General features: G+C 34.5%; 1 protein-coding gene across 3 annotated transcripts in view; it reads right to left on the bottom strand.

Annotated features, from left to right (window-relative positions):
• Positions 1 to 24,942, bottom strand: part of LOC119638373 — a 105,602-nt gene that overhangs the window by 79,912 nt on the left and 748 nt on the right. Inside the window, exon 2 of one of the 3 annotated variants that reach the window (XM_038035131.1) lies at positions 23,969 to 24,214. The gene's annotated coding sequence lies outside the window, so the exon portion shown is untranslated. Of the gene's footprint in view, positions 1 to 9,693; positions 9,913 to 23,968; positions 24,395 to 24,942 lie in introns of those variants that run through there. The other 2 variants (XM_038035130.1, XM_038035132.1) reach the window with 2 other exon arrangements.

A 24,942-nucleotide genomic window follows, 5' to 3' on the forward strand; every position in this document is an offset into this window, starting at 1 on the left:
ATTATGGTATATCTAAACATAATTTTTTTTCGATCCTTTTACAGCCAGAAGCAAGCTTCAAACACCTTACAAAGTGTATAAATTCTTGGTCAGTTTAAAGTTCGAAATTCACGTAAGCACGTCCATATGTTCGTCTGCCCAGCTGTGTAGTATCTGAGGTAAAGATTCTGCCAATCGCAAAAATGATGATATCGCTAACAAATTTGTTCATCTTTGAGGTCAATGCACGTCATAGCACCAATATTTGATCAAAACAGCTCAAAAATTGCGACCTGTACTTTGAACACAAATTTAGATGGAAAGACATTAGATGGACAAGGGACGAACGGGCAGATAAGACAGATGGGCGAACATACAGGCTTAGATAGATTCAGGATGAATTATAATAATAAAAGCTTAGTCTATCTTGGAAGGGCTCTGCGAGTTACATACGGCCGCGCAAATTTAATACGCCTTGTGCCACAAGTGATGCAGGATATAACGATTATATGAATTGGCAAGAAGAAGACTCAGCACATCTTCGGTAATTGTTACTCTCTTCCTATTCTATATTGACTCATTGTCCGCATTTTCGTTTTTCAATTCTTATTCCCCGTTGTTAAAATTGTGCTTTTACAACATCATTTGTGTTCTTCCTATTTGCTTTTCTCTCTTTTTGCTATCCTCTTAATGTTACAACAAATTTTTGTCTGCTTCTTGTGAAAATTTAATTTATTCCATCAATACAATATTCATTTATTGCATTACATCTAGTCGAAACAATGAAAAATGATGTAAAAATTTACTAAATAAAAATCATCTCACACACAGTCATATTAAAAAATGTCGGCTAAAGAAGTTCCCGCAGTTTCCAACTTCAGACAAGGTTATACGACTGTTACTAGGACATCAAACTACCAAGGTTTTGCTCTACCGTCATTGGGAAGATTTCAAGTGCTAATATTAGAAAAATGACGATGAGGGACCCCATTGTTGACATTTCTCCTTCAATTTTCTGGTTCCGTTACGAGGTAACTTCTGAAGAGCATCTATTTATATCAATCTTGAAAAAGTGGTGAGTGAATGAAGAAACCTATAAAATTTATAAGGAAAAATTTAAAACTTTTGAAGAATATTAAAATACTTTCAATTTACCTGAGTTCAATTATAAGGCGTTAACTGAGAGCAATTATGTGTTTGTGCGCTGGGAAAGAGATGCTGTTATATCCGAATTCGGTGGCGAAAATGACGGATAATATGTAGAAAGATATTATTATGATGAAATCCATGAACTATGTCATACTCAATCACAAAACTCAATTGATTGACAGTGAGAATTTTCAAGTTTAAATAAATATCCAAAGACTCCTTTGATTGAAATAATCGCAGAAATAAAACAAGTTCAAATGTAGAAAAAATTTGAAATGTACATAAGAAGACAGGTTTGTAATCGTTCCAGGTTGCTTTTAACACGTTCACTAAACCACCTTCACCTCGAACAATGTCAAACATTTTCAATTAAAGTTGATTTTGCTTGAATAGCACATCATACATGAATACATGGTGCTAGTGTTCTTGTTCAATAACTGTAAATAACAGTTGCATAAATTGACTACAAAGCAATTTAAGTTGTCAGTCCGTACACACCAATGATCAAAGCATGCTTACGTATGTCATTATAAATGTCTAAGCGCATGCAATGCACCCACATGCACAGAAACAAGAGAGTCTACTTATTGCCACGGTTAAGCATCTTATTGTCTCTGTTTTAAAAGAGAACATGACGTAAGGATTTCAATTAAACTGTATATTGAAATTTTTGAGATTACCAGGTATGAAAGAAATAAAATAAAAATTTTTCTTTTTTTACCCTACACCACTTACGGTTCAGGGTATATTAAGTTATGCGGGCGTTTGTATATAGAAGGGTTTAAGATAGACCCATCTTTTATTATAACGATCGAAGCAGAATTGTAATCTGAATTGCTCTAAGCATGTCTGTCCGTCTGACGTCTGTACACGTAAATTTGTGTTCAAGTTGCAAGTCGCAACTTTTTAGATATTTCGATGAAACTTGGTACAGGTTAAAAATGGTTCGGATCGGTCCGCTTTTTTGAGCATTATAAATATAACGCTGAAAAGTCGTTATATGGAAAAAATTGCAATATTCAAAATTTCTTAGCAAAAGTGGCCAAGTTGTAATATTTGGGCATTACAAATAGCTATGAAAACTTTGGGCCGGTTGAGGGAATTTTTGAACACCCTCTCATATAACGAAAACTGAAGTTCATACGACAAAGAGATATAATCGTCAATGCTTCACGATGAACATTATATCATAATAGTAATTTAACATAAAAAAAAACTATACCTAATTTAGACTATCTTTTCCTATTTTTAGGATCTTACCCTAATGGGGATTCTCACGAAAATTGATCCTTTGTAGAAGAAAAAAGTCTAAGATTTAATATGTGGTTATAAAAATTAACCCATAATATTAATACCAGAAAATTTGGATCATCTGCGCCTATTGTTACCTCCTGCCCCGTGGAAGGATTAAACTTGCATTACATTGGGTTGCTTTTCGGCTCCGCTTCCCCATGAATGCGCACATGAAAAATATGCCTTTATATAGAAACAAGATATAATTTTTGTGTTCTAGAATAAAAATAAAAGTTCTCTTAGATAATGTGGTGTAGATTATTTAATGGCCGGCCTTGGCCATTTAGATACTTTACAATAATTATCAAAAATACTTAGGATACTTAGGATTTATTCCTAAGAGTGGATTGATTTCCATCCTTCATTTATTTTAGCTGAATTTCATGCGTAAATACATAAATACCCAACTAAATAAAAACTGTTGTCTCCATAGTTTAAATTGTCGCATTTTAAGCTTAAAAGGTATTTAACAACTTTAATATGACGAACAAAAAAAAAAAAAAAGAAATTATTTAGAGAACTCTTTAAAAAAACATCCAAAAGGACTCTAAGCGATTGAAAAATCCTTTACCTAGTTTTACAAACAATGGAAACGAACAGACAAACAACAGAAAAAGTCTACAGGAAATGCAGGAAAATTTTATACACATTCGTCTAAATTCGTAAATAGGCGTTGAACATGTGTACACTGCTTGGTAAGTGAAAATAGAAAGCAGTTTATGCTTACATATGTGATTCATCGTATGCACAGATGTTAGTTATAGTGTTATTGTTGTCGTTTTCGTTGTTGTTGTTGTTATTGTTATCGTTGTTTTACATTGGATGTGCGTTTGAGTGAGTGCCTTATGCGCCTCAATGAACAATTCTCAAAACTAAACACTTATGCTTTCTGTTGTCTCTTGTAAACCCTTGAGGCCATTTCGCTACCGCAGCTGCAAACTACGCAACCCATTGTACTCATATGCAGACAAGTGCAATAGCAACAGTGACAAGAAAGGTAGGCAGCAGTAACAACAATGACAACCGTATTGTATAACAATTACAACAATGTTAAATGGGTTGTTATTGTTTTGCATTTGCCCCCATTTTTTCATTTTTTTTTTTTTTTTTTTCATTTTGGTTTCATTCTCCTTTTCACGAGTTCAGTCTGTAAAGTTAGATATATGCATAAAGGACATTAGGATATATGTATAAAGGACAAGTGGAAATGAAGTGGGAGTGTTGCATATGTAAATACGTGTCTACTAATCGATAATGTATGACAGTTCTGTCATTTTCTCTTTTTTTTGTATTTATATTTTTGCTGCTTTTAAACTGTCCATCAAAGTGCGGCAGTGGATATGGAAAAGTTCGAATAATTTAAAAAAGGAGATTAAGCAAACAAGTATAAATACCAATAATATGCAGTTTAGACCGACTCTTTTAGTACCGTTTATTTGGAAAACTTGAATTGGTATAGTCTGTAGGAGGACATATACATTAAACTCTTCTCTCTTGATAAAGCTGCAATTTTACTCAAGGAATACCTACAATAATATACGAATAAATAAAACATTAGAAATTTTATCTCTCAAGTCTTTATTACATAAGAAAAGTTGCAGCATTTTGCGATATACGCAAAATTATATAAATCGGTTGGAAACTTCCTAGTGTTATGTACATATAAGGGAATACTTTTTACTTTACTTTAACAGAATAGCAACAACTTACGAGCAGCAATTTTTTGAAATACATATTTATTTGAATGATATACTACGCTAATGGAAAGTCAGTTCCCTACAACACAGTTCACTCTTCAGCCTTCTTCCCGGGAAATCAAAATATGGCTTTGGGGGAGAAAGCCACAGGCAGTCAACATTGATGATGTTTTGATAAGAAAAAAAAAAACAAGAGATATTTAATGAAAGGCAGCGACAAAACCATCTTCGATTCCATCGAAGCTTGTCATGATTGGGTGAAGCTAAGACGCATCGCATTGGATTTGGTACGCAATGGTATAATAATTTAATTTTAATTTTCTTTTGGATAGCAAAATACAAGCAAAGAAAATGATCCTAGATTATCTGCATGAATAGACGGAGTCACATAGGGTACACTAGTGCGATATTAGATTATAACCAACAGGATGAAACAAGATGTAAAGAAATGTCACCTATTTAAATGGAACAGAAGTGAAATAAGATCGAGGCCAACCCGTTTTCCTGAAGATACAATTCTTATAATAAAAGGCCTCAATGGGACAGCATTGGGGAATTGTCTACAAATTCATTCACGTTTGTGCGGCTCTTTTTCCTCCGAAATAAGGAAACCCTATACATTTACCACGACTCGGAGAGATAAATGGAGGGACAATTCATATTAGGATGCAAACATCGTAAGGTCGTCCGATGACTAGGTAACCTCGAAAAATCATCGCAAATAAAACTTTCATTATTTACTCTTACTTTCTATCTATTATTCTATCTTGCATTTGAAAAGCTCGACATTCGCAGACGGATTTTGCGAAAACCGTAACTGCGCTCAGGTGAATGTAACTAACGAGTTCAGATGAATATAGAAAAAAAGTAATCATTATTTTCGAAGTTATTTAAAAACTTGTCCACGAGAGACAGGCAGTACGATATGCTCAAAGTAATTTCGCACATCCCGCTGTGAAAAATATAAATACGGATCACCAGTTTATTGATAATAACCTTAAGCCGCTTCGCAAGCGTGCGCAGATGATTCATTGTGTTGTTTACTACTGGCCTGACAAAGGTTTGGGAGCGAAGAGGACAGATATGCAAGCTAGCTAGCTGTGCTTCCTTCGTTATTTGAAGGAAGCCTTTTAAGGCCGAAGTCGACTTGGAAAAAACTAGAGATAAATAGAGGAACTTAGCACAGCATTTGCTCTTCACCGGCGATATTTTCAAATAAAACATACGATATTTTTGAGAGCGAAATATTTATAGACCTTGCTGCGTCAGACGTCGTCTCTGATGTTACAAATAGAAGCCCATTCATATTGCCGATGAAATAAGAAGAGTGTCGCCTGAGAAAAGCTATGGATTAAAAATGATATAAATTTAAATGTGGTGGTAGAACACTTAAGTAATGAGAATGAGGAATGCCCCAAATAAAAATCCATATTTACCTCTCAAATTCAAAATCTCCTTGTTCACGTACATGTACCATATTTGATTTCTTGGCAGTGCAAAAATTTATTCATTCGGTATATATATGTATATATACATATATATATATTTTCTTTCATACTACACAGGCTTTGTCTCGTATATGGACGGGCAGGTTGCTAGTCCAGAATGATTGATGGGAAAGCAAACCGCGCATAGTACATGATATATATTGTTCGCCATATAGTCTTCAAACTTGAGAGATATATTTTTTGATAATTACATACTATAAAAATCACATAGGTCCATTATTTCGTCCTATTCACATCTGGTTTTAAAAGTAATTTGAAAGGAATTCTTGGACCGGTTTATATTGCTTTCAAGAGCTATGTAAGGTAAGTATATAAGGCCATATTTCACAAACATATTAGAACGGCCCGAGGAACTATTTTGGAATTTAATCTAAGATTTGTAATTAAAAAAATGTTTATAGTGAAATTTATCCCTCAAGATAAGGTTCAAAGGCTATAATTCTGATTTCACCAAATAAATAGATAACATTGCCGAAATTGTGGCAAAGACTTATGTCAATAAAGTACTCTTTGACCTTGTGATGCGTTTTTCGGCACCTTAAAAAGCCTGATATGTCTTCTGTGACGACAAAGAAACTGGCGACTTACTAATCTTGACATTGTTAAACCAAAATGTGTGTTAAGGTGCTTTTGATTCGTCTTTACTTGGTTTTCTTTTTTAATTATTTCATTGTTTTAGTATTTTGTTGTTGTATTGCTTAAAGAAGCTTTTATTCCATTCTCCATTTCTCTGTAAGTTCAAGTGAATTGATTTTAAACGTACACCTAGAAACGCGTGTCTTTGAGAACATTTATATATATACATGTATGTATATGCAAAGGTGTTTATTGTTCTCATACGTTTCCTCTTTACATGTATTTTATTAAGTTCTTTGGTGATTGCTTTAGTTTCTTTCTTGAAATCGTTTGTTCTGCTTTTCTTATTCGTTATTTCTTTTTCTTTTTTTTTTTGTTATGGTTTTGTTGAGAACTTAACTTCCTTGTGTTTGTGGCAACGAGTTCATTGTCCAATATAACAAGAAGTTTCTCTCTTCAATTCCCTTGCGGTGTAAACAATAGGGAGAAAAGCATAAAGAAATGTTAATATGATTGTTATAGGAAATATATATATGTGCGCAAAAATAAAACAAAGCCAACTATAGTTTACATATAAAAACGTAATGACCTCGGAAGGTAAATACACTTGAGAGGAAGGAAAATAAAAACATAAACCTATCTAGGTTGAGTTCATACTATTGTAATTTGTTTGTGCGAACTTATTCTTATGTAAACTAATCAGGAATTGGATGCTCGCATTGTAGCAGTGTATGCAGCTTGAGCCTTATCAAGTGTAAAGTTGCCTGTGCCTTTGCTAAAGTTGTTTTTATTAATTACAGCTCTAAGTACCTAACGATTCCTGCTAGTAAAATATCACTTCATTTACGAGTAGATTTTAAGTTTTTTGTTTCAAGCGAAATGCTTTAGAAATCTTTTGAAGCGACTCAAAGCCTACCCATGTGAATGCTACGAAGCCTTCAAAGAAGTCAGCTCGCCCTTGATCGATTATCCACCTACTGCTGTGGAGGACAAAAATATCAAAAAAAATCCAGGAGCCGCTGGAATAAAAGCATGGCCGTAATCGAAGAGAGTGGGCTCAGAAGATGAACATTTTATACACTCTATGGGCCTGAGTGACCGAATAGGCTAAGGATCACGACTAACGACTCAGTGGTCATGGGTTCGAAGCTCAGGTACGTTAGAGTTTTCAATAAAATCGATAATCTTATATATATATTATTATATATATATACTAATAATATATATTATATTATTATATATATACTAGTAAGTTAATAAAAATGAATTAATGAATTATAATAGTGATAAAATAAATAATTATAATAATAATAATACACACTCTGATACGTTCTGAACCGTATATTCATTTTTTTTAAACGCCTGCAACAAGAGGAAGGAAGCTTCAAAGACCCTGTAGAAGATATGTATAGCCTCGATGAGTATACAATTCTGAATCGATCTAAGCATTTCTGCCTATCCGCCTGTTTGCATGTTCGTGTGTGGAATTCAGAAACTAACATATCGATTACACTGGTTACCTATACTGTGTAAAATAAACTGAGAACATTTTTGTTTTAAAAAGTAACAAACAACAAAACTTACAGCACACAATATAATGAGAAATCTCATGAATGACCGTAAAATATATGTTATGCAGTTTTTTTTTATATTGCGTTTAAGTTAAAAAAAACGCAGCAAAAAGAATAGCGAGTCAAAGGTCTCTGCTCAAAGCTGCGTACTAGAATACATATATACGGGGTGGACTTCTCGGACCCATTACCCAATTATAGGTAGCTTTTTAAACTATAATTTCGAATTTAATTAAGGTGAGTTTCGAACGTTTGCCTCTAAGTTTTTAATGCCCGACAGATGGAAAATGACAAATCAACTCAGACTCGTAGCTTAGCATACATATAATTCAGAAGTACAGTATATATATATAAAATACATTTGTCAATAATTCCCGGGACCGACATTTAAACGTGGTCTTGAGTGAATTGCCGACGCTCAACACAACAGCGGCCCAAAAGCATCAGAAAGTGTCGAAAATATCTGGAAAGCGCTTTTGATAATTTGTAGACATCGTGAAGGCATCCAGAGTAAATTAATTCGTTATCTGATACGCAAACTTGGGCTTAAGAAAGCTGCTTGCCAAAGGTGCATTGCACAGTAGGAATAATCCTACTGAAGCAAACGAATTTTGTCTAAGTTCGAATTCTTGCAACGCTCAACATATTTTCCTGATCTGACGCCCGGCAACTATCTGTCATCTGCTGAAAATCGCAAAAAGATACTTTGGGAAAAATACATAAATCAAATAACGAGTTCGCTGTGGGAACTGAATCACAATTTGTGAAAAAAAAAAGTTTCCACACATAGCCAAAAAAAAAAAAAAAAAATCATAAGATAATAAATGCAAATCTTGCTCAATTTTTAAAAGAATTTCAACGATTTTATCAAAGATTGACACACTGACGCAGGGCAGGTAACATTGAAATTTTCAGAAACGAGTAAATCTACAAGAGAAGTGAATTTTTCAGGAATATTTCGACTAAGTGTTAATTATGTTCCAATATCGTTTTCTTAAGCCAGCGTTGCCAAAGTTATGTAAAATCATATATTGAAGAACACGCCACAAACTTTCTCCTTAACTTATTACATCTTGCCATTGATATCAACGTATTTTAAGCCGACAATGAGTACATTTTTGTATATACTCCTCTTCTATGCTAAATTTCTTGATAATTGGAGGCATGTCATTTGACCAACCCCGAAAGACTCGTGCAAGTTTTTGCAAATTTCAGTCCTCCAGGTACAAGAGTGGCAGTACACATAAATAGTAAGATTTTTTTTATTAAAAATTTTCTACTTTCATTTATCGTTTGGAACCCGGAATATTTCAACGACGTATGCATGAACGAATGGACGGGTGCAGCATCCCAGATCAGTCGATTTAGAATCTTATGCTGGTCGCAAATGGACTTAAGTTAAAAATTGTTTGAAAAAAAAAAATAATAAATCGTGTATTAGCGGAGCGGGTAAATTTAGTGCATCTAGCATATAAATAAACAAAGGGAAGAATAAAGTTATAAAACAGATGGTGAATGGCAAACCACAGACACATCTTTTAGTCGGTGCAAGCCCTAACTGACGTTAAGCGTTTTAATGCTTTTCTCTTCCTTTAGAAGAAAAAAAAAGGGCACAGACACCCCGTAAGGAGTAATCATTTTCTTCTTGCCAGTGCTTATGTACCGTCTTGCTAGTTTGGCTTCAATTTAGAAATGCAATCCAATGCATGTTTGGTTTTCTTTCTATTATGTTATAAACAGCATAAAACTTGATACTTGTTGAGGTTACCAGGAAAGTTTTTCAAGAGTTTATGCGCACGTAATTTTTCTTATTATTACATTATGGTAAAAGTTGATGAAAAGGTAACGATAATGATGATGATGATGCTGATGATGATATATATAAATTGATTTAAACTGAGTTCACTGTTGAAACCTTACCTTACACATTTTCATTGCTCATCCATTTCCATCCATCCAGTCATTTATCGTTGTAAGTAAAGAGCGCATAGTGAACATAGTCAACAATGCCGTACACCATAGCAACCGTTCATGAGTATAAAGCGTTGAAATTTACACTGTATTACATAACTTTGCCTATGATCTTCAAGTTGACGTAAAAAGGTGTCATATTCAACATTGTTCATAAATTATGCATAGCTTGAGTGTTTTTGCGCGCGTATATGTAAAATATGTTCGCATAATAAATTCCAACAAAAGTTGTTTTTTCTTTTAAAACTTTTTTTTCAAAGTTTTATTAAAGGCAATAATTTATAAGCATAAGAATACGTGATTGCAATTTATTAAAAGAATATCTATTTAAAGTATTTTGTATTGATTTTTGTACTCATTTTTATACCCAGCACCGAAGGATAGGGCGAGTCATGCATTCATTGTGTCGAAACGTTTGCAACGTCGAAGTGTAAGCATCGGAGACCCCACAAAGCACATATATTCTCGAGCAGCGTTACATTCTAAATCGATTTAATCATGTCCGTTCTTCTGTTTGTTCGCTTGCCCGTCTCTATAATGTATGTTGTATACATTTTCCTCCAAATTTGGCAGAAACATTACAAGTTCTTGCACGCAGGTTAGTACTGAAGATGCGACAAATTGGTCGAAGGACACGCCTACAGTAAAACGTAAAGTGAGGACACCTTTGCTTTCCGGAAAGAAAAGAAACTTGGTTTTTTGATCTTTACTCATAAGCTACAGCAGATAATTCTACAATAATTTGAACGTATATTCTATGGGCGGTGCTGTAGCATATGCAAAAAAATGGAAAAAATTGACCTCACCTACACTATATTGTAGTGTATCGTAATTTTATTTTTTTCAAAATCTTTATAACACACAGAAGCAAGTTTCAAAAGTTCCACAAAGGATATACATTTTTAGTCCGCTTTAACTCCGGGATACACCTAAGACAGTTCGTCTGTCCGTCTGTGTAATTGTGTGGTATTTGTGCTGAACATTTTTCTAATCGCAAAAATTAAGAGAATCGAAAAATTACCCAAACCCGTCTAAACACGTGCCTACAATGCACACACGCCTATTTAAAAAAAACTGTGCACTGTTTTTTCCCCTTTTATACTGAGAATAGAAAAAAATGAACCGCGCCCAACCAATGCAATAGATTATAAAAATTTACTTCCTTTCATTTTTTTTAGTCTTTTTTCGGATAAGTGTGATGGGTACAAAAGATTCGGTTACGAGCGGATATAATTTTCTTACTTGTTTTGGAATAGATTGTCGAAAAGCGTAAATCATTTTGAGTCATTTGCAGCTAACATGAAACGATTTGTTCTCTCTACACAAATAGTTGCACACAATAGTTGCAACGCAGATATAAATAAGGGTAAAATAAACCAAGCTAAAAATGAAGCTCTAAATAATAAATAAAAGGAATTTTGATTATTTTAAACATTTCTCGATAATAAGAAGACAAAAGGAGGAATATTTTGATCATCGCACAGCCAACTTCTCTTCCTGGGCGTTAGTCCTCGCTTGGCTACGATTTGAGCTGCTTCACCTCGCTTTGATCACAATGTTGTCGTAAGTAACCCATTTTTCATCCCCGATCACCGTCCTTTTAAGAACTGGGTCGATTTCATTTCGCTTTGCCAATACTTCGCAGATGGAACTTCGATCCAGCATGTTTTCTTATGTTAAGTGATGTGGCACCAAAACATGAAAATGTTTTATGATCGATCTTTAACTACCGGGCGATGCTGCGACTGCTAACATACCGGTCAACTTTGATAATTTCTGTGATTTTATCGATATTTCCGAAGACTGGCTTACCTGTGCATGGTGCATCTTTAACATCAAAAATATCTGAACGGAATCGACGACACCACTATTGCATCAAAATTGCGGTATCGGGCCCATAAACACCATTCACAGTTTCTGGCGCTTGCCTTGCGTTTTCGCCTTTATCAACGAAAAACTTTAACGAGATATTGATCACGACTGCTATCTACCGAAAAAATAATGGATTTCATTCTCCCCAAGCATATATATGTGTATACCTATATGTAGATATATATGTGTGGATATATGTATATATATTGTGAGGACCAAAGTCTCAAGATCGTTTTGGCCACACAGTTTTGATTTTCATTCCTCTTCTACTTGTATATAATCTTCTCTTGTTACAATTATTACTAAGCCTTCTATTATACTTTCTAATTGCCTCACTTTATGTTATTTTGAATTATCTGCATCATTATGCCCTTTGTAGATAAATTCTGAGCGAATTGCTAGAGTATGGGAACTTGTATGATTTGACTGAAAACCGAAGGGGTTATGACATCCGAAACTATGTCAGCTGGTATCGAAAGTGATTTTTGAGGAGATGATAATTGAGGGGCCACGCCGATCATAGCAGGTAGGTGTAGAGAAAATGCGACCGTATTTCATCGCTCTCGCCGTTGGTAGCCGCTGTACTGCGAGGATGTAACTTTTATGAAATGTGAAAACATCTGCATATATTAGCTAACGTGAGCAGCTATTTGAGGAAAAGGAATTAGTGAGAGTAGGAAGGCTAGACTAGGGCCCTGTGCATGTTTGATCGTAAGACGAACTGTCTAACCAGGGATTGGGTAAAGTCTATGGAATTAACCGATTACTATCCGAAGGCTGTAAGCCAATATACTTAAAAAAATATAGTATAGATCTCCTCTTGCGTATAAGTGAAGTGTATGGTTTTCAATAATTATCTCAACGAAATCCACATTTTTGAAAATTTATCGTAGTAGGAGCAAGTCGGGTACCCCGGTGAGCTAACCCAAGCACTCAGTAGCAAGATTAGGAAAATTCCTGCTTAGCGAAAATTCTCGGTCTTTGTATTATACGTATGCATATGTAAACAGAAATAAGACACATGCTTTTTCTAGAAGGAGAATCCTTATGAAGAATTGGACGATTGTAAATATTTTCGTGCTTTAGCAGCGAAAGTATTTATTGTGGTAATTTACTTTCATCGCGTTTAGAAGGAAATTCAGTGTAGTTCAGTCCCTTTTATGCAAAAGGGATTAAGGTGGTCTAACAACGATAAGAGGTTTTGCAAGAGTGAGTTCTGCAATTTTTACATTTTTTTTCAAGTATTCGTTAAATTGTAATAAATAAGTTGAATGTTGTAAACTTGAACTAAGAATACGGTTACAAAAAACTAGAAAATTAGAAACTTTTTTGTTAAATTTTTCTCTTTCTTTTTCTCTCTTGGGTTCTTGCTCTCTCTTTATCTTTTTCTACGCTCTCACTAATTGGTTCTCCCCTATTTTCGCTCGTTGCTTGACTTTCTCTTTCTAATGATGTGATCCGTATTTGATTATTCTGACAAACATGTGTCAGACACCTTGCCTTCACATGTTATAAACAGAATGAGAAATAAAAAGTAAAAAAAAAATCCATATAAACATAAATATAAATTTTATTTCTAAACAAGATGTTCATTTGTTTACATTATTTTCATATATGAAAATAATTTTAATGTATAACAAGTAAGAAAGTGAAATTCGGTCGGGACCGAATCTTTTATACTCATCACCGTTTTTCTAAGGAAGACAAAGGAAGTAAAGTAAAAGAACAAAATTTTCATCCTCTATAAAATGGAGTGGGCGCAGCTGATTTCTTCCATTTTGATAATAAAAGTTTTTGTTGTATAGGCTTGTGGGCGTTGTAGGCGTGTCCTTTGGAAAGTTTTGCTCGATTCCAAATTCTTTTGCGAATTTGTGAGAGAATGTTTACAACAAATACTACAGAGTTTCGCTAACAGACAGATGGGCAGACGAATTGGCGAACATGTTTAGATGCATTCCAAATCTGAGACTGGCCAAGAATTTGTGTACTTTGTGGGGGTTTTTGAAGCTTGTTTTCAAGCTTTATAAAAATATTGAAAAAAGAATGCAAATTTGATGCACTATAATATTGGGTATGAGTGGTCAATTTTTCCCATTTTTGTACACAGCGTTGCCCATAGAATATGCATTCAAATTTTGTGTGCATTTATTTGATATAGTTTATGAATAATGAGCAAAAAACCAAAATTTTTTATTCCTTTTGAAAAACAGAGGTGCTCTCAGTTTATGTGGTGCTGCGTGCGTGTTCTACAACCAATTTGGCCAGTTTTCAATATCAACCTGCGTGGAAGAAATTGAAATGTTTCTACCAGTCAATAGTTTCATTTTTGCGGCCAGGAGAATGCATACAACAGATATTACACGGACTGACAGACGGACATACTTAATTCGACTTAGAATTTGATGCTGATCAACAATGTTCGGGGTCTCATATGCAACCCTCCGAGTGTTGCAAACGTTTTGACAAAACCAATATACACCTCATCCTTCGTTGATGGTTACAATAAGTTTTACACTTTAATGTGCGAAACGTGTTAATTTACATTCAACATTTTTATTGAAAATCAATAAGTTGTGTTTACTTTTGTAATGAATCAACGAAGCGTTATTCTAATGAATTTTTGATTCTTATAAATGCAAGAAATAATATCAAAACAACAGGGATTTTAAAAGTAATTAAAAATGGACGAATGATGCTCATAGCTTAATATATTAGAGAAGTGTTTTTTTATTCTATGTTCTATGTTCTCTGAGGAAATAATTTATTTTACGCTTCAGCACGTTTTCCATGAAAACCGCATTCAGTTTACACAGAATTGTTTAAGAATACATTCTTACATCCATTTTGTGTTTCCGCATTTGTAAGTGAGATTTGGATCAAAGTTTTTTTCGACACATTGTTTGGATCTCGCCATTATTTGCAGATATTGTTAAAACTTATTGCAAAAACAATAAACATACGGTTACCTTTCGTGGAGATGGAATGAAGCTCATATTCGATTAAATGACTTCTTAAATAAGGAATGTTGCCCCTTTAGCAGAAAGAGAACACATTTAACGTTTTTAAAGGTTTTTTGCGTGGACAAAATTAATTGTTGGGTGTGGTTTGTGGGTTGTGATTTTTAAACGAGAAATTGGGATTGCAGTTACCGTCAACAGATAATGCAAGAGAAACATGATAGGTGATTTTTTGGTAGAAAAGCTAGGATTATACGTGGCTTCAGCAAGCCGTATATTTCGCGGTAAAATCGATTTACTGGGAGAAAAATTCAATTATACATCACAAGTAGCGTATATTATAAAAATATTGCGCAAGCAAAGCAATGGCATGGCAATTGGACACCGCACCATTGAGGCAAATAGTAGAGAAGTCGATTGCTGGTTTTAGACATGGCCATGAACAACAGTATGTTGAAGCTGTTTAGACAATGGATGAAGCACTAATTCATTGCTATATCCCAGAGTCAAATCGACAATCAGCAAAAAGGCGATCAGGCAGAGAAAGATGTCCGAAGTGATCAAAAAAGTCGGTTGGGAAAGTTATACCGTTCATATTGTGGGATGTGTACGGTGTAATATTCATCGACAAGGATAAACGATCAAAAGCATATATTATGCAACTCTTTTACCAAAACAATGCACCGTGTCACAAATCAACCACAACAGCGATAAAATTGCACGAATTGCATTTCGAATTATTTCCACATTCATCACTTTCTCCAAATATAGCTTCCCGGCGATCGTTACCTGTCCTCGGATCTCAAAAAAATTCTCCTCGAAAAGGGATGTGATTGCTACAAAGAGATGATCGCCAGAACTGATGTACATTTTGAAGCCTTAGATAAATCATTCTATAAAAAGAGTATAGAAATGTTAAATGAGGATTGGAATGAATATGTTGCACTTAAAGGAGATTATGCTAAAGTTGTTCTTTTGTTCTGCGACTTATTTAATTAACGGCGCAATTTAACCATAAAGTGAACCCATGGATGGCATTACCTGGTAAAAGGAGAACCTGTTCTTTACTAATCTTTTATCATAAACTACACTTCGACGATTTTTTATCGATTACGAAAATGAATTTTGAATTGATCCGTATAATAACATGTCGGAAGTGGTGTACGATATAATTATATATATTGAAATTTTCACTACTTTATGGCGATCTTTAAATTTTACTAGTTGTACAACGTTAGCAGACATGCATAACAATAACAATAAGAAGAAGAAGCGCTGAGTTTTATAAATACATACACATTGTATAATAAATATTTATGTCAACAGCGACTGCTGTTTCATTTTCATAAACAAGGAGAGAAACAAACTCTCAAGTATAAAATTTGTAGAATGCATTTAAATGCCAAAAATGCAGAGCATTGACGTGACAACTCACTCTAACTCATTTCAGGCACAAAAGGCATGGAAGCGAAAGTGTTAATGGTAGGCATAGAAACTTGCACTTGCATGCAAATGTATAAATTGTAATTCATTTAAGACATAAACGATATGAAAAGAAAAGCTATATAACAGATTAAACAATTAAATGGCAATTAAATTAAATATTTCGAGCTTGAAAATACAGATTATGTTGCAGATTATGGTTTTGATGTAATGGCTCTTACTTAACATCGTCGCCATAAAAATCATATAAAATATTGTTTGCATATGTTCTTGTAGATTATCTGTGGATCATTCCAGGCTTATGACAACTACAATGTTATTGTAACATAAAGAAGCTATCAAACACATCTGGCTGTATAAATTTATAAAATAAAAGTGCAGTTATATCGTATATATATATATATATAAAATCACAAAACTCATTTTTTAAATTGATTTCGATTTTTAATGTCTTGGGCTATGTATGCGGCTGTGTATGTTTTGGTATAAGTACGGAATTCTCATTACGGTCTGCATATCACCAATCTTTGACGATCGCCAACGAACGAACATTTATGATTCAGAAATATCATGATGGATATATACATATATTCTGGATCAACGAGAAAGTGTTAATCGTCGTCTGTACACTCGCTTGTTGCAGTTGCAAACATTGAAAGGGGAATCTGAAATTTAGTCCAACGTTAAAAGCTGGCTGGCACAAGTCGAATAAAATAATGGTTGCAATCCGATTTCAATCAAAAATATCAGAATATCTGAACCGATGCGCCTCTAGTGATCTAACGTGGATACTTGTAGAAGACAAGACCGGTGACATTCAGGTTTTTTATGCGTGAAACGGCGTTCTCTAGAGAGTGCGATAATCCCTATGAACTAGGCTCCCCACTACAAATGGAGTACCAGTTTGATTTAAAGGGTATGACCCAATAAACCTACTCTCTCTAATAGTCCTAATAGTCCTTGCCTCAAACCATATTAGTGTATCAAGTTTTATTTCAAAAGTTGCGATCTGTAGCTTGAACACGCTTGGATTTACATGGACAGACATCAGATAGACAGAAGGACAGGCAGGCTTAGATTGAAAAGGTTGGTCTACCTTAAGCCTACTTTTAGAGTGTTTTGCAGAAACCTAAATCTTGCCCATCATCTAACTTCAATCTTGGATTATTTAAAGTTTAATGATACACGCGATTTGCCTACGTAGTATTTAACTAACTTGCAATGATTCGAGAATTTATCGTTATCGGTTGCCAAGCTGTTACACGTTCGCAATGGGTTAGTGGTCCACTCGCAACTTGGATCAGTACTGGTTGTGGATGTGTCTCTGCGCTAGTTTTACACATCCCTTTTTTGTTTCTTTCTATTTTTTTTGCACATGAATTACTATTTTATTGTTTCTCTTTTTTTTTTATATACTTTTTATTAGTTTTCAACAATAATTACTACAAGATTTACTTCCAAGCGTCAATTGAATTTGGCTGATAATTTCGTTTAGCTGATTTTCATGTGCACGTAAATAAATAAAAATCCAATTTAAACTAAAGCTTCCAGCCCAAAAGAAATAATAGCAAAGTTCGATATTCTTCGTTAACCACAGTACCACAACAATATCACAGAAACAATATTTAGCGCAAAAACAACACTTTTTGACAACATATCGATCGAACTCAAAACGACAACAAACGCACAATCAATATATCCCAATGTCAAGGTGAAGTTACTTTTGAGAAGGAGGGAAAGGCTCAGGTGCTCACGAATGTCGAAAGAGTGTCCGCAACTCTCCATACCTTTGAGCATCGACGTATTGTGGGCTATGTTGCGCCTATGTACAGGTACGTTCTGGACAGGTTTTTTACGGAGACAAAAGAGATACGTCCATCAATTAAATACTCCAACAAGACTACACGACCTTCTCAGCGTTCTCACCCACTTGCCCTGGAGCTATTTGCATACTTTACAACACGCTACCGTGATTTCTTGCTTGTTAAGTGCCCGCCTTTGGAATAAGCTACCAGCAGTGGTCTTCCCTGCCATACCTGAAGTCTCCATTTTCAAGTTGAACTTTCACAAACACTATTTCCTTCCATCACCCCTCTCCTCCTGTAAGTCTTCCTGATCACTATGGTGCCCACACATATATGTCACACTGTCTTAGTGGCTGGTCATTTTTTTTGGAAAAAAATTAAAAATTCGCAAATCAAGCCAAGTACATTATTTTTGCATTTTTATAATTCACAAAAAATTCCTTGTTATCCTGCTCATTTCAGCTTCTCTTGACAACGATAATCGATCAATAAAAAAACAGCAAAATGGCAATCAATTGGTTGGTTAAGCACTTGCCTTTTTGCTCTAGTAATATATATAAGTTACTAGATATATATATATATATATATTACTAGATATATATGTAATGTACATCTAGTAATGTATATATATATATATGAGTGTATTTATTACACACGTATACGTAGGTTAGTTGAAAAGTTTCCGACCTGAATATAAGGATGATAGTATTTGCTCACAAAAGGTGGAGAAAATGTATACGTATGTGTTCTTAGGTACTCATCGAAAAAGTAATTTCGGATAGTTTGGTTATTGTTGTTCGGCAGTCGTTTAAGTAGGTTGACGTCAAGGGAAGGCAACCTGCGTGCGCGTAATAAAGATAACTGGGACGGTGCGGATGTGGGGATTTTGTACCGCCGTCTATCACAGATGTGGCCAGATGTTTAGCGTGCGCACTTGCCTTGGCTTAATCAGATGAAGCCCACAGGCTTATCCAGGCTTATTTACCAGCGATTTCGCGCTCGGACCAGCTTTTCAAGACAATCCTGCAAGTGAGAAAGCCTACTCCGAGACTGGAGTACTCTCTTTAAGTACTTGCACCTTCAATTATTCAATGCCACCACAATTGCACCCAGCAGTCAGGTCAATGTATTACGTCTGTCTTTATTATGTACAGTCTTGCATTCGGAATAGACAAGATGTTTCCCGAACTGATCCTTACAAGTACAAGAAGCTCATATCAATCCAACATAGTTAGGCAATCACTCACATTACTACATCTCTGGCCGGCTCAATACCACAGAAAACTCTTAAATCTTGGGCCTACGTAGGTGCCGAATGCTTAGTGGAGAACTCTGAAAGTACATGAATCCTGGTTCTATGTCCTTGCGAGCTGCGTGACGGTAAACCGAATAAATGCACCGTGTCACACGTCGATGGCTACAATAACGAAATTGGATGAATTGAAGTTTGAATTTTTGCCGCAGTCACTTTATATCGCAAGTTCCGTTCCCACCTACTATTTATGGTAGTTATATATCGATCAAGTAATGCGGCCATTTAGGAAACTCAAGCACATTTCACGAATTATAACAAATCATTCTGTAAAGATTGACTGATTGCCTCACTTTTGGAGGAGATGACTAAAACGGAAATGTTCTGCTTTCTTTTTAGGTCGGAAACTTTTCAGAAAACCGTCGTCTAGACACATCGTATATTCAGCGTAAATGTATGCGAGCATATAAGTACATTTTCATTTACTATTCCGCTTCTACTAAATCCGGTTATTCCTTACAGACGCTTATACGCTTTTAATTGTATTTTGTGTACATAATACTTAAATGAAATGAACATTAAATACATTTCAAATTAAGTTAATTAAGTGATTAGCGAATGTGGCGGAAGTCAATTCATCAATATAAGCTTCCAAATGCAAGCCTGCGCTTGACAAGATTTACCATATAGAATGAAATTTCATATGGTTTTCAATTGAACCAAGTAAATTTTACTTAAATGTAAAATTTTTGATACTTTTCTATAAATGTGTATGAGGATGTATGCAGCAGTCAAAACGACTTGAGATAGGTCCGCCTTCTATTATATCAATCAGAATAATTTTCTGTATCAATCTAACCATGTTTGCCCGTCTGTTGTTTCCTAACTCCTCAGATGTTCGTTTTCACGACTTTTTCATGAAATTTGATGCAATAACATGTTTTGCTGCAAAGACGAATGCAGTCGAAAATGAATTCTATCAGGATATTTTTACGACTATTACTTCATATAAAACCTTACTTTCGTTGTTCGTAAAGTCGTTGTACGAAGCTAAGAATGCAATTTTAACGATTTCCCAACAAAAATCCATAAATAATAAAGTTAAACTGGTGTGACAAATGTGGATCAGACTGCCAATACTTTGAAAACGCTTCCAAGTAACCTCCACGAAAGAAAGCTTTAAAGTATCTACACTATTTCATAACGAAAATTGACCCTGAACAATAGTTTGACATGAGAATTAACTATACCAAATTTGAACGGTTTAGATCTATTTTTTGAACTCCGTCCTACATAAGAAGTCTCGTGAAAATTAAACCTAATTTTTCTACTTCGTGACGAAAATAGATGAAGAACGAGATGATTTTTCGCAAGACAATTAGTTTCGCTAAATCTGAACCACTTTAAATCAGGGGACTTTGTTCGCCTGTCCGCCTAAAAGGGCTGCTACGAAACGCACGCCTTTTGGCATTTCATCAAGAAGTAGCGTAAATTAGGTAATTATCTGCCTCTTCTTCGCATTAAGTTTTAATTCGTTTCGCGCCTGCGATAAACTTCTTTGGGTTGAAAATTACGTTTGAGTGCAAGAATGAGCACATACTTCGGACGGCTTGCCGTAATTTTAAACACCTGTTTGCTGAAGAACGTTTCGCAGACTAACTCTTACTCATAGCTCACTCATATCTAACACAAAACGTTTTGATTTTATGATAAAAGACCAAAGGTATAGTAGACCGTTTTCGAATTCTACTTGCAATTGTACGCAAATGTACTTTGCTAGATTTTATTTATTTAGAACAAAGTCTTCTTTTGGCAAAGCCTACTAAATTAAAGTAGAAAAAAGGCCTCAAAAGGCATAGCAATATTCGAGAAACTAATCATTTCTTTATATTCCAATCTAAGGAATTGTCGTAAAAATTGCTTTTTCTTCTGCAATATTGTGCTCCTGCGCTGTTGGACAATGATGCAATGAAATTTTGGCGAATTTCTATTATCTATTTTGTAAAACAAAAAAAAAGAAAAGATTATAATCGTCTATGCGTTAGTAACCTGTGAGACAGCATATGTGTTGATGTCTCGTCGAAAAACCTTCACGAATATCCAATCCTATCAATTGGCCGAGCAGAAAATTTTCAAGAGTTTTCTGCACTTTAACGAAGACCCCAGTACACGTATTGCTGTTTAGCACGTCACGTTACAATCTAAAGGAGAAGAAAAAAAAAAAGCGCAAAGGCCAGCTTTGATCGCGTTGACTGTAGGCGTTTCCTCGTATCTAGGGGGAAAGACATATTTTGAATGTCTCTTCGAAAACTGAGTTAGCAGTGAGAGAGCTACGCTTTCTGGCTTCGTTCCAAATTCGATCAAAGGTAAGTTTGACAAATCTGCAATCGTTTAAATTAATTTTAAAGTGTGAACGCTTGCAAGTAATCGTAACAATTGTCATTTCTAAAATAGCTTTGATGTTGAAATTTTGAAGTGAAACGGGAAAAATTCTCTCCTAAAGTTTTACAGTGGCCTGGCGAGAAAAATGTATCCAAAAATGTATATAGTAAAATCAATTCGGAAAGAAGCTTTTGTTTTTTAGTCTGCTCGCGCATTTAATTATCGTGTATTGAATTTGCTTACCGAACAGTACAAATCCAACACAGTTAAGATCGGCATACGTACGCTATGCTTTTTGGCTTTATTTTCGCCAATAGATTTTTTCGCACTTGAAAGTTATTTGTAAAGAGTTGCGGAAGCTGTGAGTCTTAAAAATCTGTCCAACTGGCTAAATGATTTTTGTTGTTTTTGCATCAGGTACAAATAACTTCAGATTCAGAACAGTCCACTGCGGTCACCTGACGTAGAAATAAACATAAAAGGCAAGCGAAATTAAAGGTTTTCACTCGGTTTTCACAGTCGTTTAAATCTGTCAGAGTCAGCTTAAGCTTATTTAATTGGATTTTTTGCCGTAACTAAGCAAGCGAGCGGTGTGTCTTTTATCCATTAATGCGAGTGAACGGTGAAAGTTCCCCACAAGCTGAACCGCAGCGCAGCAAATGCGTGAATACTTGTCTAATATTTGTATATGCATTTCGAAGCGACGTCATCGTATTCATTTTAACAAGTGTTCCTAGGCATATATTGCAAGCCTTGGACACAATAAGGCTTGAATTGGTTATAGTTCAACTTAGCTAGAAGACAGCATAAAAATATCAGATAACGTTTGCCTATAAGGAGTCATCAAAACTTCAGTGCGCCGTTGTCCATCAGCAAAGGAGGACTATTGTACAAGAAAAAAATTTTCCAACAAATTTTTTTGCCATTAAAAGCAAAGATATGATACATTTGTTCAACATTGTTTGCACAAATGCATAAGAATATTATTGTTTTCGCCTATTTTCTAGGAATTTCTTTAATCAATACACCCACGTATATAGAGTAATTTTGATTGTTTGTTATTAATGGCGGAATCGAATGGGTCAATCCGTGTATTTGGAAATAATTGCGTAATGGTAGTTGATTTAAGATTTTTCTTATGGAGAAAACTATAAAAAAAACTTCAAAAAAACTTAAAATAAAAATTTGTGGAATTGAGTAAACCTATATTTGTTTAAATACACACATATTATATATATTTTATATATGCATATACCATACATACATTATATATTTGTATATATATATATATATGTATGAATACATACATATAATATAATATATGTGTATGTATATGTATAATATAGTATGTATTACATGTAAGTATATACAGACATATATGTGTATGTATAAACAGATATATACATATATATATATATATAGACACATACTTGCAGGCCCCAATTAATATTAAAACTTGGAAATCTTTTTTACAGACGTAGGTAGATGGGTTCGACTTTTGCGGATCTCAACAAAACTGCCGCGAATCGCTTGAATTTAGCATGAGGCGGCGAGAATTAAATTTTTTGGTCTTAATACTGCGAACTACATTGGAGAGATGCACAAGTTGATGTAGAAGTCGGCGCTGGTGTCCTGACGTCGTAATATCATGACGTAATAATGATCAAGGAACGATTTTGTGTTATTCATATGTAGACAGTGCAATATTTGTACATAGAAGTCGTAAATACTAAGTTGCTGTAGGCGGGTGCAAATCTCAGTGAGGTGTGTGCTCAATCAATAAATAACAATTACTGAGCACACAACCGATCTTCTCTTTTTCCTCATTTCTTCTTGACCATCACCGTGCTAAATTTGTAGAAGATACCTAACCGCATTTCCGAGGGGATAAGAGATATACTGTTTACTTTACCTTTGATGCTTACTTCTACTAGATATATTTTGTTATAATGCCATAGTTGCTAGCGTTTTAGACTTAATTTCACTTGATTATTTCTTTAAGCTTGAAAATGTTGTTTAAAAAAAAAAATTGTTCAGTTTGACCTTGAAAGTATTTACTTTGACCGCTGCTATGCTTTTGCTGCTAACTCTATAATTTCGCAATTGAAAGCCTTAATCTGTATGAATGCATGTTGGAAAAAGAAGAGATTGGGATAGAAAACCCCCCAAAAATAGAAAAACACATTCGCTTTAATTTGGCACAAACAGTTTCAAGTCATAGGATCTATTAGTTTATAAATCATTGCTCCTTGAGAAGTATAATAGGTAATATATTTTATTGACCATACTTCCTACTATATGTCTTATGGCTAAGTGTGAAAACAAAAACAGCGAAAATGTTTATTCCTCTCGCTTTATGCGATTTCGGTACACCTAACTAACATCCATTCGCTGCATATAGGATGAAAAAAAAGAGTAAATGTGTAGTTGCACATCAGATCAACAATAGGTAAGAAACTCATTGTTATCGCAGTACTTTTCATGAGCAAAGCACGTTTTCGAATTCTACTTACGGTTAATAGCTGCTAGGATCATGGCTGTACAATCTATATATACATAGGTGGACATTCAAGGCATAAATGACCATCGCAATGCCTTCGCTCGTACTGTACAAGCAACGCTATTACACCTGCCGTTGCCTTTTTTTGATTGACGATGTTGTTGCTTTAGTCTATTAATTTTCTTATTTTGGTTTGTTTTTTTCTTCGCCTTAATTTTTAATTTTTTCTCCTGGACTTCATAAGAACTTTCTAAGAAATCTGAGGCGTAAACGAGAATTGAAAACGAAAAATAAAAATTAAATGAAATGAAATATCAATAACTGTCATGCAGCAGGATTTAATTTCACGTTTCACTGACTTTTCAAAACGATTACAGCACTAAACTATAGCATGTACGACCATCACGTATAAAGTGTTTCATTGAATTAATATTAAAATATAACTTGAAGCAAAATTCTTTCCTTTCATTCATTTATATTTACTTTATTTTTCTCCTTCTTCTTCTTCAATGTTCCATTATTAACGTTAATATAAATAAATTATATGTGAATTCTTTTACGTGTGTAAGCAAGCGGTCAATAAAGAAAAACTTCTCTCAGTATAATTAAAACTCTCCACTCAAGTTGTTTTCTTCTAAGTCCTTTCTATAGTATTCATTGTGTACACCATTTTGAAATGATTAAAAAAGTATATGAAAAACTGGGTTAAAGTAATTGATAAGCGCCGCCAACGTCGGTTTAACAAACGTCAGCGGTGTAGAAATTGCGGTTGTAATAAACGCAAAGTAAAATAGTCGTAGTATTACATATCCAAGCATATAGATATGCATCAATGTGTATGTCTATGTATAGCATAAATAACTCTATCGCATACTTTGATGTAAATGTCGCAGACATTACTCAAAGCACAAAACACATTAACAGCATTCTTCTCTTAGCCAATGTTAATAGAAAAACTAAATAGAATGAAAGGAAGGAATCGTTTGT

This window comes from Glossina fuscipes, unplaced genomic scaffold, assembly GCF_014805625.2.
Source record: "Glossina fuscipes isolate IAEA_lab_2018 unplaced genomic scaffold, Yale_Gfus_2 88, whole genome shotgun sequence".
Taxonomy (NCBI): Eukaryota; Metazoa; Arthropoda; class Insecta; order Diptera; family Glossinidae; genus Glossina; species Glossina fuscipes.